This window comes from Sparus aurata, chromosome 22, assembly GCF_900880675.1.
Source record: "Sparus aurata chromosome 22, fSpaAur1.1, whole genome shotgun sequence".
Lineage (NCBI taxonomy): Eukaryota > Metazoa > Chordata > Actinopteri > Spariformes > Sparidae > Sparus > Sparus aurata.
The window spans coordinates 29,777,446-29,792,706 of record NC_044208.1 but is presented as its reverse complement, the minus strand read 5'-3'; the positions used below and the strand labels follow the sequence as shown (position 1 = coordinate 29,792,706).

The window sequence follows — 15,261 nt, the reverse complement described above, 5'->3', positions numbered from 1 at the left end:
AACCGCAGAGAAAGACAAATTATACATCTGATATTTGCACTCAAAATTCTCCAAAAGGCATCAACACCACAAGATCAAGTTCAGAGTCTGGAATTAGCCGAACAGGCTGCATGAAGCTAGCTGTCACTCAAAGCAGCCACGCCCTTAATGTACACGGGCGAAAACATTTCATGAAGGAATATATTAGCTACAGAGACCGTAACCGTTTTTTGTAGCTGACTGTACTAACTATATACGGTACTCCCACATTGGCTTTGTTTCTCAGGCGTGGAGGTTGTCGATCGCTGTAGAATTATAACACCAGAACATTTCCCTGTAAATCAAACGGTCCCTGAGCGGTTCTGTCCGCCAGTGAAACTCTTGTCCTCCGTCTGTTTTTAAACGTCCGCAGGATTAAGTTGTTCTCAGGTGTTTAACGGTCTGTGATCCCTTTGCAGCGAGAGCTTATACCTGTCGGTCTGGATAACTCCAGTGGGAGCAGAGATCCCAGGTCACAGCGAGGCTTTAACGTAACGTAGACACGGTGATGGTATTGGTTACATACGTCCTCTGGTATTTCTGCTCCACGCAGCATCGTGATGAATCGTCCGACAGCGCCGCGCTCTCAGAGAGCAAGAGTTCAAACACATCAGATTTATTACAGACTCGTCCTGATGGCAGTTTCCCTGAAGGATTGAGACAGACGTACCTCGTGTGATTTAGTGTTGGTTGGAGATCTTTTCCCGGGTCGCTCAGGGACCGACTGAACCACAGCTCACGGTCCGAGTCTGCCAAACACTCAATGACTGTTTGTTTCAGCCAACGATATACGAGAACAAACTTGGATAATAAATCCAGAGCTGAATGATAAAGCGCTGTTTTAACGTCCCCTCGGTTCAGTCTGCTGTTGTGTAAAACTGTAGTACACAATACAGTGTTTAATACATTTGCTTAGATGTTGTAACGCCATTGGCTACTGTAGATACCAGCCAACATCCTGCACGAGTCCCTCCCTACCAGACTGTTTTCTCTGGAGCAGTATCACTCTGTGGCTTCTGTTTCATGGGGATTCTACATTAATATGTCAGAATTCTGGATCTGTCCTTTTATCCAGATCTGCACCAAAAGTTAACAAGGTCTGTTCTGGCCAAACCAACGGACACGGGTGAAAACAAATCCTCCGTGGTGGAGTTAGTGAAGCTCCGGAGTACGATTTAATTCTCTGTGTTCTGTTTTCACTCTAAGACGGACGGCTATCTGGGGAATTTTACCAAAATGCACTGTGGGAAGTCGACACCTCGCCGCTTGTTGCTCGCTCAAATTCCAAAATCACAACTCAATCGTCAGATTAGATGTTGGCAGCGTACGCTTCTGCAGAACCACAGATGTGTTGAAACTTTAACATTTCCAGGGTTCATTTTAATCCTACACGCCGTGTTTATGGTGAAACAAAGAAGATCGTGTTTCAACTCAGAAAACCTGGGATTGTCTTGTGATGGTTCAGGAGGTTCCAATCAATCTAAGCAGCCGTTAAAATAGAAATATTCACTGGAAGCCGAAAGAAAAAAATCAGTGTTAATGAATGTAGATTAACTAACGAACTCCAGAACTCCACTGGTGGCGCCAACGTCTAGCTGCAGTTCTGCTCCCTCGTCCGTCAACACCCACCGACTCTGCTGAGAGCAGCAAAGATAGTCCAGAAGAGCCGCGCAATTAAATCATTTCATCACGTTATCCGGGTGCTGAACCAGACGTCTCCAGTGCACGCGCTCAATGAGCCGCAAAACGTGGAAGATCCAGATGTTTTCACAGCCGGGAGGTCGAGATCTGTTGGCTTCAGATCGCTGATGAGCAGCTTTTATAAGACCGAACGAGCCTCCGTCTCCACGACTGTGTCAAGATTTAATACAACGTTCTGGTATTTAATGGAGATAAATGCAACAATTGTCCGCCTGTTGAAATCACACTCAAATCAAGTCACCGCTAACTGCTGCTAACTGTAGCCATGCAGCTAGCGGTCAAGACTGGGAGTGAGGAAAGTGTTTGAGTTGACATTGTTAGCACAGGAGATTTGGATTTGTAGACAATGCAAAAGAATGTAGAATACCAACATCACATTCTCAAACACATGATGTTGTTCATGTGACGGGAGAATCATCAGCATTAAGTGAAGATTACACTGATCGTCTGTTTGTGGCATTAATTAATGTCCTGTTAACTGAGTTTTTACAGTGTAACAGGCTCAGTGGTTGTAATCAGGAGAAACCCTCCCTACACTCACATCTGTCCCTCGTACGATGGCTGATGTTCTGGACTTCTGGCCCGCTGATAGATCCCAGGAGGGGGTGAGGTGTGAGGGTCAGGGGAGGATAGAGGGTTGCAGGGCGGGTCAGGGTTGAAGCTTTCAACCAGTAATTACTCATCATCATTATCTCCTTGTGTTACAGAGGCTAAACGGTTCAGCTCGAGCTGCCATTAAACACCTCTCCTTCACTGCGGGCCGTTTCTTTTTTTTTTTTTTCAGTCACATGAGAACGAGTGAAACGATTCAAGACAGAACCGGAGCGTGCTCTGGCCTTCAGAGCACAAACAGCTGTAAATAACAGAGGTAACCGGAGCGGCGGGATGCACCAGGACACGCTGGGAGACATCTTGGATTATTTTCATGAACACGCGAACGCGACTGGTACTGAAGTTCCTGTAATGCATAAAAGGAGCAAAGTCTTTGATATTTAAGTTTAAAATGAACCAACGCTGCAATAGTTGACGGCTTGTTTTTAGTATTTTGGATCAGCTATCCTCGCCGTCTGCCTGAACATCTCTGCATGTACACATAACAGCAGAAAAGTTTGAGCCTCTCTCTGATTTGAAGCTTCTAAAGCATCGAGGTCGAAGCTTTAACGTCTCTTTCACTTGTTTTAGCAGCTGAGAAACACTAAAAACGAGCCGTAGTTACCGGACAGGTTCTGTCTCTTTCTACAGATTGTTTTCCAGGACATGACCTCACTGCAGACAGGCAGGCAGGCTGGTGCTAAGACTGCAGGCTGATTTTGGACTAAAACACAAAAACGGATGTTCTGAGCTCCCGTGACCAGAACCTCCCGATTGGTCCGAGTATGAGAACCACCTAATTCTGCCTGCAAATCCTCCTCATATTTACTGTCCACCAGTCAAAGACCGGATCAACATTCCTGAGCGAGGAGGGAGACGTTTGATCTTCAGCGAGATGAAGAAAGTTCAATTAACTCGCAATCATTTGCATCTAGGCGTAGAACCACAGGAGGCGGATGTGAAGGTGGTGCTCGGGGACAGATGTGTGTCGCGGTCGTCCTCGGGGAGCTTTGGAACATACAGTAAAGTCCACGACGGTTCTGATTCTGCCGGGCGTCTCTCGCCGTCTGCTGCTTTGTTACTGGATCTCATTCTGTCGTCGGACCGTTTTCTCTCCGTCGCAGGGAAAACCTCCCCACATGTTCCAGGTCAGGCCGAGGAATTAGGGAGAGAAAGTGCTGCCAATTACTCTCAGTGATGAATGTTCGGCGTGCATGATGGAACACAGTGAGCTCCCTCGAGGCTCAAACAGATGGCGCTCGCCGTAAAAAATGCTTTTCTTCTCAGCTACCGAACAGAGATCATCGTCTCCAGAGATCATCCTTTCATTTGAATAATGGGGAGCACATATTCACGCAGGCACGCAGGAAAACATGCGCCACAGTGTTCAAAACAGGTCTGTGGTCGTCTGGGCAGGCTGACCGCTGCATCTGGGCCGCTGTAATTACCCCGCGGTGCTACACTGAGGTCGCCTCGATCCAGGAAGCTCCTGCCTGGTTTCTAGCTTTGTTGTTGCTGCGTTTCAGTCGTGAGCCGGTGGGATTCTGCTGGAGAACGCACCACATCTGACGGTCTGCTCTGAAGCCTCCCCTCCTACACACCTCCTGCCCTCTGCATGCCAAACACCCACCTAAACCCTCAACCCACAACCCTCAACCCACCTCCACCCCCTCAGTCTGAGGGCTGCTGATACTGAAACACAGAGCCAGTACGTAACAACACGGAGTCAGAGGAGCGCCGAGGAGGCCGGCGGCTGTTCGCTTAATAAACAAACTAAATAAACCTGTTTTCATTACGAAACAGACAAATACAAACGCCCACCGTCTGATCTCAACTTCCTCTGTCAGTTCAATCTCCTCGTTAACTCATCGTAAAACTGGAGTCATTAAACTGGACACAAACTAAAACAGAGTTGGTTTGTGTCCACTGTCACGTCTGGTTCAGTCCAAATGGATCCTCAGTTCCATGTGAAACTGCTCCGGCTCTACACGCTGTCGTCACCGGCTGCTGGGGCCAGAAATATAAAACTCATTGTTTTATATTCAGGTGTAGAAATCTGTGTTCACATAAAACAGGAGACGTGCAGATTTATAAAACCCTGCATACGTTTGTCTTTAAACACGCCCACAAACAGCCGGTTTACGTATAAAGTGAGAGATTTAATGGTTGATCTAACCGATGGACCCGCCTGAGTTCTGACATCAACAACTAAATGTCAGAGACTCTGAGACTCTGGAGGAGTGAGAGGCTGGTTTCTGCTCAGTGATGGCGTGCGAGCTCCTGGAGGAGGAGAGGGGATCCCCACGCTCTCTGCTCCATGAGCTCATCATGGACCAGAACATCGGTTCAGTCCCTGAAAACTGGCTCCCACCTAAACTGCACACCCAGCGGCGCTGAGGCAGCCGTATTATCATGTGACACAGCTGAAGGTGTTCTTACTCCACGAGTTACTGTCAAAGTGCAGCATATTACTAGTTAAGTCTGTGAACAGAGGAGCTGGCCTACGACTTTATTCATCACCCAGCTGCAACACAGTACTGAGTTCTCTCCCCAGACAGCTTAAAGGGATATTCCTGTGTAAGTTTAATCCATGTTCTAAATCACTGTGAAACTGTGTTAGACTCCCTCTGGAGAGATCAAGTTAGCAGACCGCTAATTTACGGAGTTTTATCATCCTCAGAAACGACCGCACGACAACAATACACTGCAGTAAATGGATCCAAATATAAACCGCCACCAAAAAGCCACAAATAATGCTCAGAACAGCACCAAACTTCAGCAACAGTACAAATAGGGTCTCAGCACATAGTCCGGGGCATCTAACCTCCGCTAGCTTAGCTGGATTTCTATTGTGAAGCTAAAAACAGATTTCAACTCTCCTCCATCAGCTTCCGGGTCGGGGAAGTCCCGACGCGACGATTACCGAGTGCGGTTAGAAATGCTCAATTCTGTTCTTTTCCCTGTCCGCTCTCGATAATAACTGTTATAAACTGGCAGGTAAGACACATATGAACTTTGATTGCTTTTCCATGGAGTCATAATCATACATTTTCATCCATGAGCCGCGGAACTCTACTGCACTCGGTAATCGACTCGTCGGGACTTCCCGTCAACAGGAAGCTGCTGCAGAAGAGTGGTAAATTTAGTCAGCTTTTCAGTACAAATCCAGCTAAGCTAGCGGAGGTTAGATGCCCCGGACTATGTGCTGAGACCCTATTTGTACTGTTGCTGAAGTTTGGTGCTGTTCTGAGCATTATTTGTGGCGTTTTGGTGGCGGTTTATATTTGGATCCATTTACTGCAGTGTATTGTTGTCGTGCGGTCGTTTCTGAGGTTGATAAAACTCCGTAAATTAGCGGTCTGCTAACTTGATCTCTCGAGAGGGAGTCTAACACAGTTTCACGGTGTGTTAGACCATGGATTAAACTTACACCGGAATATCCCTTTAACAACCATTCCCACCTGGGCTCACCTGGCCTGGGAAACCCACATGAAGGCAGGTTGGGTCAACGACCCACAAGCGGCTCTAAAGACTCTGAAACTCAGAGCTCACACGTGTCCTTAAAGACTCTGTAAGGAAACTCCCACACAGAGTTTAAAAGCCTGCAGCGCCTCCAGTTAGTTAGAAGTGAGGAAGCCTCTTGGACGAGAGGTGAAACGTCTTCCAGGAGTCCAGTTGCAGGTACGATACAGAATTGTTAAACATTGACTATCTGCTGCTGACTTATCGTGTCTCTAGACTTACTGTGATTCAGTTTCACCTGTTGTTCACAAACTAGAAGTAATAATTGGAGGATGTGTGAGCTCACATCAGAGCCGGAGCCAAGAGAAAACAAAGACCTGGTTCTTATTAGTGTGTTCCACCTCGTGTTTAGTTTGAAGGCGGGTTTAAGCTCCATTAAGAGGATGATTAGTAAGCGCTCAGAGGCAAAGGATGGATGCTGAGAACACTGAGGATGAACCACACACAGAGTGAGTCAAAGCAGAACACAAACTTCACAATTACTGAAAATGTCATTTGTTCCGTCTGAGTCTCAGACGCTCGGCAGGTGCACATCAGGGACTGGTTAAAACACAACGAGGCGTCATCACAGTGTGATGTGATTCACTGCCAATGTATTGATTTAATGTGTAAAGGAAGAGAGAGCAGTTACAGCCCGCCTTTATTCAACCATCACACCAGATGTCATCGCTTAAAGACATGAAATGATGAATAAATCAGAGCAGCTGGAGACGACAGGACGCTCTGACAGCTGAACAGTCCTCGTTGTTTTCAGTGATCCACTGACCAGCAGCAGGTTCTGCTGAGGCCCGCAGACCCGGAACACCCAGCTTCATCCAGGTTTCCAACCAGAGAAGGACAACATGATCCAAGGCCGCCATTACCCAGAATCCATCTGGTCATCGGTGAAGTCATTTGTTTGTCAGAGCAGCTGGCAGACACGTCAAACTGTGCAGATGAATGACTCACACTGATATTAAAATATGTAATCACAGTTTTCATCAGATGTTTAAACCTTAATCCGTGTTGATCTGCAGTCATCAGCTGTTTGCATGTCAGAGCCTCCGTCTGCTCCCACAATCCTTCAGTGAAGAAAGGCCGCTGTTTTTTACCCAGAATGCCAAAGAAGCCTCCGTAGACCGTGATCACACTGCAGCCCCTTCCTGCTGACAAAATATCCAACTGCTGTGTTTCAGGAAGCGAATCTGACAAATAGTTTGCACTGAACTGAAAAGACGACAGAAGGTGAACATCCGGAGGACAGACAAGGTAAAACAACCTATTTGAGACCCCATTAGCTTCTGTTATCATTCAGTTCTGTCCTCGCTAATATTACTTTAGCATGATACGATAGTAAAGGAGTAAATTAACTGTAAAACATCAGCGCACATCTTCAACAAAAGTATTTAAGCCTGGACATGAATCATACTGGATATAATCTAACAGTATGATTAGATTATATCAGTATGATTAACACCCCCGAGAGATCACGTTAGCAGACCGCTAGTTTACGTAGTTTTAGCAACCTCTGAAAAGACCGCACGATAACAATACACTGCAGTATACGCCTCCACCAACAAACCACCATCAAAAAACCACAAATAATGCTCAGAACAGCACCAAACTTCAGCAGCAGTACAAATAGGTAGAGATGCACCGATCAGGATTTCTGGGGCCGATCACCGATCACTGAAAGCAGTATCTGCCGATCCTGATGGGAATGCAGTCAGGGAGGGAATTTTGTCATTTTAGGGGCAAATCCATTTGGCCTTCACTTTTTTTTTTCAGGGGCACCAAGGCCACATGACAGGGCACAAAGACCACTGAGTAAAATGTGTTGATTTACCTTTCAGACTGATACCATAACATCCTAATTTATAATAAGACATGGATTGAGTATTAAAACATTTTTTATACCAAAATCAAGTTAAAGTTACATTAGAAAGTAGTTTTTGTTAAGTAGGGTTAGGGTGAGGTGAGTTTTGTGACACCTCACTGAATATTAGTGTTATTGAATATTTCTCCCAAATAGAAATTCCCCAAAATTATGGCAAAGCACATTTTTTCCAAACAAAAAAATGTAGAATAACCAGCAGGAGTCCACTGATGTGTGGAGTGATTTTGGTGACACTACACTCTGAATAATAGTGAAGTTATTGAATATTTTTTGTAGTTTCTCTTTTCAGTGTTACACTTTGTAGACGGTCCCTGCGCCCTCGTCTCACAGCTGGCTGACCATACAGACCAGAGTTGATGTCCAGACGCTCGTTTAGATGAAAATACGGTTGTAGCTCGTTGTTTGTGTTTTAACAAGGTTTCACTTATACGTTATTCGAATTAAGTTCTATGTATCTGTGTAATCTGTGAATATATTTCCAACTTTACCGGACTAAATCCTGCCACATAAATCAGTTACGTATCATATCAAACCGGCTGTGCTCGCTCGCTGTGCTGTAAGTTTTGTTCTTCTGCTTTGAGACGCTGCTGCTGTTTGAGAGGCTTTCACGTGAGATCATCGTGATGATGAGACTCCACCTGTGCGAACAGCGGACTCACTGAAGTTACTGTGAGTGACTACTGTGCACTCAGGTGGCTGTAATTAAAGGCAAGCTCGCTACGCTGACCGGGCCAGGGGCACAAAGGCCACTGTGGCCGTACGGTGAGGTTTTTTTCACGCTGCATCAAGGCCAAAGTGCGGGGCAATGCCGTGAAATTCCCTCCCTGCATGCAGTCAGTGCACTGTCTCTATATTGAAACGTCATCTGATCGGCCTGATTTGATCTATTTTGAGAACTCCGATCAAAACCGATAGGAGCATTATCGGCCGATTGCGATCGGTTGCCGATCGATCAGTGCATCTCTACAAACAGGGTCTGAGCACTTAGTTTGAGGCATCAAACATCTGCTAGCTTAGCTGGATTTCTATTGAATAGACAACACAACTCACCACTCTCCTGCAGCAGCGTGCTCGTTGTGGGGAAGCCCTGACGAGTTCATTACCGAGTGCAGCCGCAGCTCAAGGATAAAAATGTCTGATTATTACTCCATGGAAATGCAATCAAAGTTCATATGTGTCTTACCTACCAGTTTATAACAGTTATTATCAAGAGCGGACAGGGAAAAGAACGGAATTGAACATTTCTAATCGCACTCGGTAATCGACTCGTCAGGGCTTCATCACAACGAGCACGCTGCTGCAGGAGAGTGGTGAGTTGTGTTGTCTATTCAATAGAAATCCAGCTAAGCTAGCAGATGGTTGACGCCTCAAACTATGTGCTGAGACCCTGTTTGTACTGCTGCTGCAGTTTGGTGCTGTTCTGAGCATTATTTGAGGCTATGAGTGACTTTTTGATGGCGGTTTCTTGTTGATGACAGACTGCGGTGTATTGTTATCATGCGGTCTTTTCTGAGGTTGCTAAAACTACGTAAGCTAGCGGTCTGCAAACTTGATCTCTGGAGGGGGGTCTTACTCAGTGTCACGGTGTGTTAGACCATGGATTCAATTTACGCCGGAATATCCCTTTAAATGTTGTTCTCAGTTTTGGGGGCACTGGTATAAGTGTCTTTTAAAAATGAGTCATTAGATTATTATGTTTTTTAAAATAATTTTATTGTGTGTTTCTTAATCCTTTTGTACTGTGTGTCTTGCTTTTATTTTTTGTATGGACCTTGAGTCTGAAAATAAAGCTTATCTATCTATCTATCTATCTATCTATCTATCTATCTATCTATCTAAATAAGCAGATTAATTGTGATTCGTCTCATGTTTCTGTATGATTTGTTAGCTCGTCCTCGTCTCCGGAGCTGCAGTGGTATAAAACACACCTCCGTACATTCAGCTCAGGAATGGACTGTGTAACCCTCCTCCTCTCCTCTCCTCTCCTCCCTCCTCATCCCTCCCTCCCTCCTTCCCTTCCTTCCGACCGCACTTTATATCACGATATATACGACTTTATGAGCTCTGATGTTTGGTCAACCTCACCCCTCCTCCCCCCTCTCCCCCCTGCCTTCATCCCTGTTTTATGAGAAGCGAGTCTGCTGCTCGGTTTGCTGTTTTTGAATGTGTCAGACTGAACCTCTGGTGACGGACCGCGCCTGTTTCTCATCAGCGTCAAACGAAGCAAGAAACGGAGATGAGAGTTGGTGATATGTGATGATGGGAAGAGGAGGAGGAGGAGGAGGAGGAGGAGGAGAGGTGATCTGAGAGTAAATCTTGTTCTTGCTCCAGATTCCTGCAGTTCATTATATATTGTATATATTCTGGCCGTGAGTCCACACACATACATACAGCTCAGTGTGAAGCATGCATGCCAGCATTAAGCTGTCTTTATTGGCCTTCGTCTCATCTGATACCGGAGTGGAAATCGCTGACTGGCCAACACAGTTTTCTCCCATCGCCCTCCGGTTCAGGTTTCCCCCCCTGAAACCTCTCTGAATTTCACGGCCCTCAAACATTAATGTGTGTAATACTGTCATACACAGATCCATAAGTTCTATATGTTTATCTGATGTCAGAACCAGTAACATGGGCCTGCTGACTGAGCTGCCGGGGCAGCACACAGAATCCCCAGAATAAATGTGGCATCTCACATCTCTGCAAACCAAAGATACATTTTACTTTAAAATAAAGTTGGATGATAAACTGGATGATATCAACACGTCTTGTTAGAAACATCCAGTGGTGTCACGCTAACAAATGTTAAAATGCCTTCTTGAACAGTGGTCTCTGGTCGGCAGCTGTCAAGTATCGGGTTTGGGATACATTATAGCTGTTAATTGTTAGCTGTTAGCTATTAGCTTTGTCCTGATACATCTTGTCAGACATTTCCGGTTTTGTCACCACAAAAACTGTCCAGTGGTTTCACGCTTGTGTTGAAATGTTGACACAGTCTGGAACAGTGGTCTCTTGCTTGTAGTCGTCTCACCGGCTTTTGTTGCCACAATCACGGCTAGAAAAACTTCTGACGTCTCTTTGAAAACATTCAGTGGTTTCACGCTTACCAATGTTGAAAACAGCGGTCTCACACCAACAACACAACAGCTCAGGTGTGCAGACAGCACGCAGGTAAACACACAGACAGGCAGAAACCAGCAGACAGACAGACAGACAGAAACCAGCAGACAGACAGGCAGAAACCAGCAGACAGACAGACAGAAACCAGCAGACAGACAGACAGAAACCAGCAGACAGACAGACAGAAACCAGCAGACAGACAGGCAGAAACCAGCAGACAGAAACCAACAGACAGACAGACAGACAGAACCAGCAGACAGACAGACAGGCAGAAACCAGCAGACAGACAGACAGAAACCAGCAGACAGACAGGCAGAAACCAGCAGACAGACAGACAGACAGAAACCAGCAGACAGACAGACAGAAACCAGCAGACAGACAGACAGGCAGAAACCAGCAGACAGACAGACAGAAACCAGCAGACAGACAGACAGGCAGAAACCAGCAGACAGACAGACAGGCAGAAACCAGCAGACAGACAGAAACCAGCAGACAGACAGGCAGAACGTGTCTCCAGCTCACACTGTCCAGTCTCCTGACTCTGACAGACCAGATTCCTCATGTGTGTTCCAGACGGGTCGTATAAACGCAGCAGGTCTGACAGAACATTGTAGCTTCCGTGAGACAGCAGCTGACAGGAGATCTGTTCAGTAACAAGACCTGGTGCTGATTTAAACAGAGTGACTGACTGGATGGATCAGCAGAGAGCAGCACGACAGACTGACAGGGACTGAGTGGAAGTGGACCGCAGGCCTGATGAGGGACAGTGGAGACAGGTGTGCAGGTGACAGGGACACCTGGTGGACAGGTGGAGGATGGCAGTGAAGGAGTCTGAGGAGGTGGAAGCAGTTTCACGCCTGCACATTTAAAACATCTATTTTGGTTTTCTCATCAACAGTATTACATTTTGCCTCCACAGATGATAGATTTGTGTGCAGGTTCTGGCTTCAGGTCCAACTTCACATCCGCCTGGTGTTCATCATGTTGAAGTCGTTTTCCTCTGGAAGAAAACTTCTTGTTGTTCAATAAGCTGCTGGTCAGTGTAACGTTAGCTAACTCCCAGTCGTCCTGGGACGCAGTGCTGATTCTGTTTCAGCTGCTTCGTGATCATTTGTGTTTTTTGAAACAGAACACAGTAACATAATTTAAAGTTCTGTAGGTGAAGTTTTTTTTCTTTTTATTCAACCTTTATTTAACCAGGAAAGTCCCACTGAGATTAAAAACCTCTTTATCAAGGAAGTCCTGGTTGAGGAGAATGTTCCTCCTCAGGTTCCAACATTTCCTCTCGTCCATCTTCGCTCAGGATATGAACGTACATCCTGCACTGTGCACTGAGTGTAAAGAGCTTTAATGAAATGCTTTCTCAACCTGTGACAGGACATCCTCACTTCACCTTGAGAGGAGAAGTTGCAAGCCAGAGACCACTGTTCAAGATGGCATCTCATCTGTAAGCATGAAACCACTGGATATTTTAACCAGATTTTTCAGCCATGTTTGTGGCATTAATACAGATATTTCTGACAAGTCGTATCGAGACAAAGCCAAAACATGACAGCTGCCAAGCCAGAGACCACTGTTCAGGGGAGCGTCTCAACATCTGTAAGCATGAAACCACTGGACATCTTTTTTAGGAGATGTTGGAGGATTTTTCAGAAGCTTTTGTGGTGACAAAAACAGATACTCATTCACAAGATGTTGAGATGAAGCCAAAACATGACAGCTGTCGGGCCAGAGACCACTGTTCAGGAATGCATTTTAACATCTGATGTCCAGAGATAAATGTAATGTGTCTCAGAAGTTCAGTCCTTGAATAAATGTACTTAGTTAGTTTTCATCAGGGAGACACGAGGTGAGTTATTATTATCATCCGTTTGTTAATGTGCAGGAACTCTCCAGGTCTTCTGTCAGTCATGTAAACTGGTTTATTTACGGGTTCCAGGGATGATAGATGAGGGGAATTCAGAGTCTGTTTGTTGCCAAACCACAGAAATCTGGTGTAACCGCTGAAACAGCTCGTCTCTCGTCAATAAATCATGACAGTTGAGCTCGTCTGGCAAACAACGTGTTCTTCTCTCTCTCAGCGCTTAGTTAATTTTCAAATTAAGAGCGTATTGTGTCAGTAATCAGCCAGCACCTCGTCAAACTGATGCTTCTTTATAATGTCTTGTTTTCGCTGAAGATACGTGTGAAATCATTAAGATGTCAGTGAAGCGTGTTGTGCTTCAGGAGGCAGCCTGCAGATTAAAGTTAAGAGCGATGAAAGATATTCATAGGGTAGTCCTGAAGTTTTACCCATAATCCTTAGTGTCAAGAGTCAAGTGCCTCCTCTCCCTTGAGAGTAGAGGTTCAAGGGGCAGCAGTCCAAATAACCCCATGAATGATTCAACTCTTCACGACCCTCATCAACAGCCAGTCATCAATACTCTAAATTTACATGGCGGCTGTTTTCCCCGAGCTCAGGGTGGGAGGCTGGAATGCAGCGATGATGTCATGCTGCTGTGTTCCAGGTTTCAAGTCTTACAAACGTAGTAAATCTGACAAATTGTTATAATTTGACTGCCAGATGGGGTGTTCGTTAGCTCATTTGGTAGAGCAGGTGTCCCACAGTTATGTTAGCTAGGAAGTGGTTGAACACTAACGTTAGAAAATGTGTTGTTTTATAGCCCGAAGGTCCATCTGTCATTTCACATAGCGTGAACCAAATGTAATGTAGGCTAGGAAGCTCTCGAATGCTAATGCTAATGTTGCCTAATGGAAGCCAGTAGGTTAATAAATGTGTTGTTTGTTTGCTGTCAGTCGGGAAGATGTCAAGTGACAACAATCTGGCAGATTCCTTTCATTTACACGTCATGAAACCTGGAACGCAGCAGCAGCATTCGGGCCTCCCACCCTGAGCGTCACGCACCAAATGGCAATAACAATGTAGTATTAGCCTGCTAGTTAGCTGCCAATATGTCAGTGAAGTTATGATTGTTACATGCTTCACCCTACCCCGAGGGGTAAACCAACTTCTGTGTTTTTTTGGTGAAAGTACTTCAAAAGTAGTGTAATCAGTAACATTTTGGAAGTAACTTGCCCAACGCTGGCTGCAGAGCAGTTTCACCACAGCACCCCTCGATGGTCCTCCTTCATCCTCAGACACAGTTCAGTTCAGCTGCTCTGCTTCCAAACCACAGACTTCACCCAGATACAGCAGGAGTCAGATCCATGTTGGCCGGCAAGAGAGTGAAACCGGTGAAACCAGAGCGGTGTGTGGTTTGTGTGCGTGTTTATAAAACCACTGTATCTCCATACGCTGTGTGATAAATGAGGTGGGAGTTGTGTTGGGTTTTCCCTCCTTTGACTCCTGGCAGATACAGAATAACAACAGACCTCTCACATTTCTCACCCAGAGATTAGTGGATTAGCTACTTCACCACATACTCAAGGAGAAATCCCAATGTTATGATTGGCTAATGAAGTGCAGATAAGATGGTGTTGAGATCGAAAGGTGAAACTACAACCGACTCCCTATTGGAGGTCAGCCGGAGGTTTGGCGGAGACTCCATGTGGTCTTGAGGCGTCTGTGTGGAACTTTGAGTCCGAGGATTTAGATTCCAGTGACCAGAAAAGAATGCTGGTTCTGCAGATCTCTGATAGGTTGAATTTACACGTGTCATTTCAATTTCACATGATGGAGTGACAGCAGGTGAGACGGCTGCCAAGCCAGAGACCGCTGTTCGAGACTGTGTTTCAACTTTTGTTAGCGTGAAGCCACTGGATATTTTAAATGAGACACTGGGACGTTTACAAGCCGTATTTGTGGCAAAAATGATACAATATAAGCATTTGAGCTCCCAAGCCAGAGACCGCTGTTTGAGACTGTGTTTCAACATTTGTAAGCATGAAACCACTGAATGTTTTCTCAGGAGATGTTGGGACATTTTCCAGCCATGTCTGTAACAATTGGACTATTATATATATTTGACGAGATGTTAGGATGAAGCCAAAAAATTACAGCTACCAAGCCAGAGACCACTGTTCAGGACGGCATTTCAACATTTGTGAGCGTGAAGCCACTGGATATTCTAAGTGAGGTTTTGGGAAATCGTCCCGACAAGATATCCAGTTCTTTGTGGTGACAGAACCAGATATCTTTGACATGACATTTTCTGGACAAAGTCAAAACATGGAAGCTGCCAGGAAGGAGACCACTGTTCAAGATGGCATTTCAACATTTGTGAGAGTGAAACCACTGGATGTTTTTCATGAGATATTGAGACATTTTCCTGCTGTTTGTAGCAACACAACAGGACATTTTGATGAGACATTGGTATAAAGCAAAAACATTACAGCTGCTAAGCCAGAGACCACTGTTCAAGAAGGCATTTTATCATCTTAAGTGTAAAACCACTAAAATGTTTTTTACTTGACGTCCCAGCTGTGTTTGTGACAAC

At 45.4% G+C, this 15,261-nt stretch overlaps 1 protein-coding gene across 1 annotated transcript in view; it reads right to left on the bottom strand.

Moving 5' to 3' along the window:
- The window catches only part of LOC115574089 (NACHT, LRR and PYD domains-containing protein 14-like), a 915,401-nt gene that overhangs the window by 589,067 nt on the left and 311,073 nt on the right, over positions 1–15,261 (bottom strand). The window lies entirely within an intron of this gene.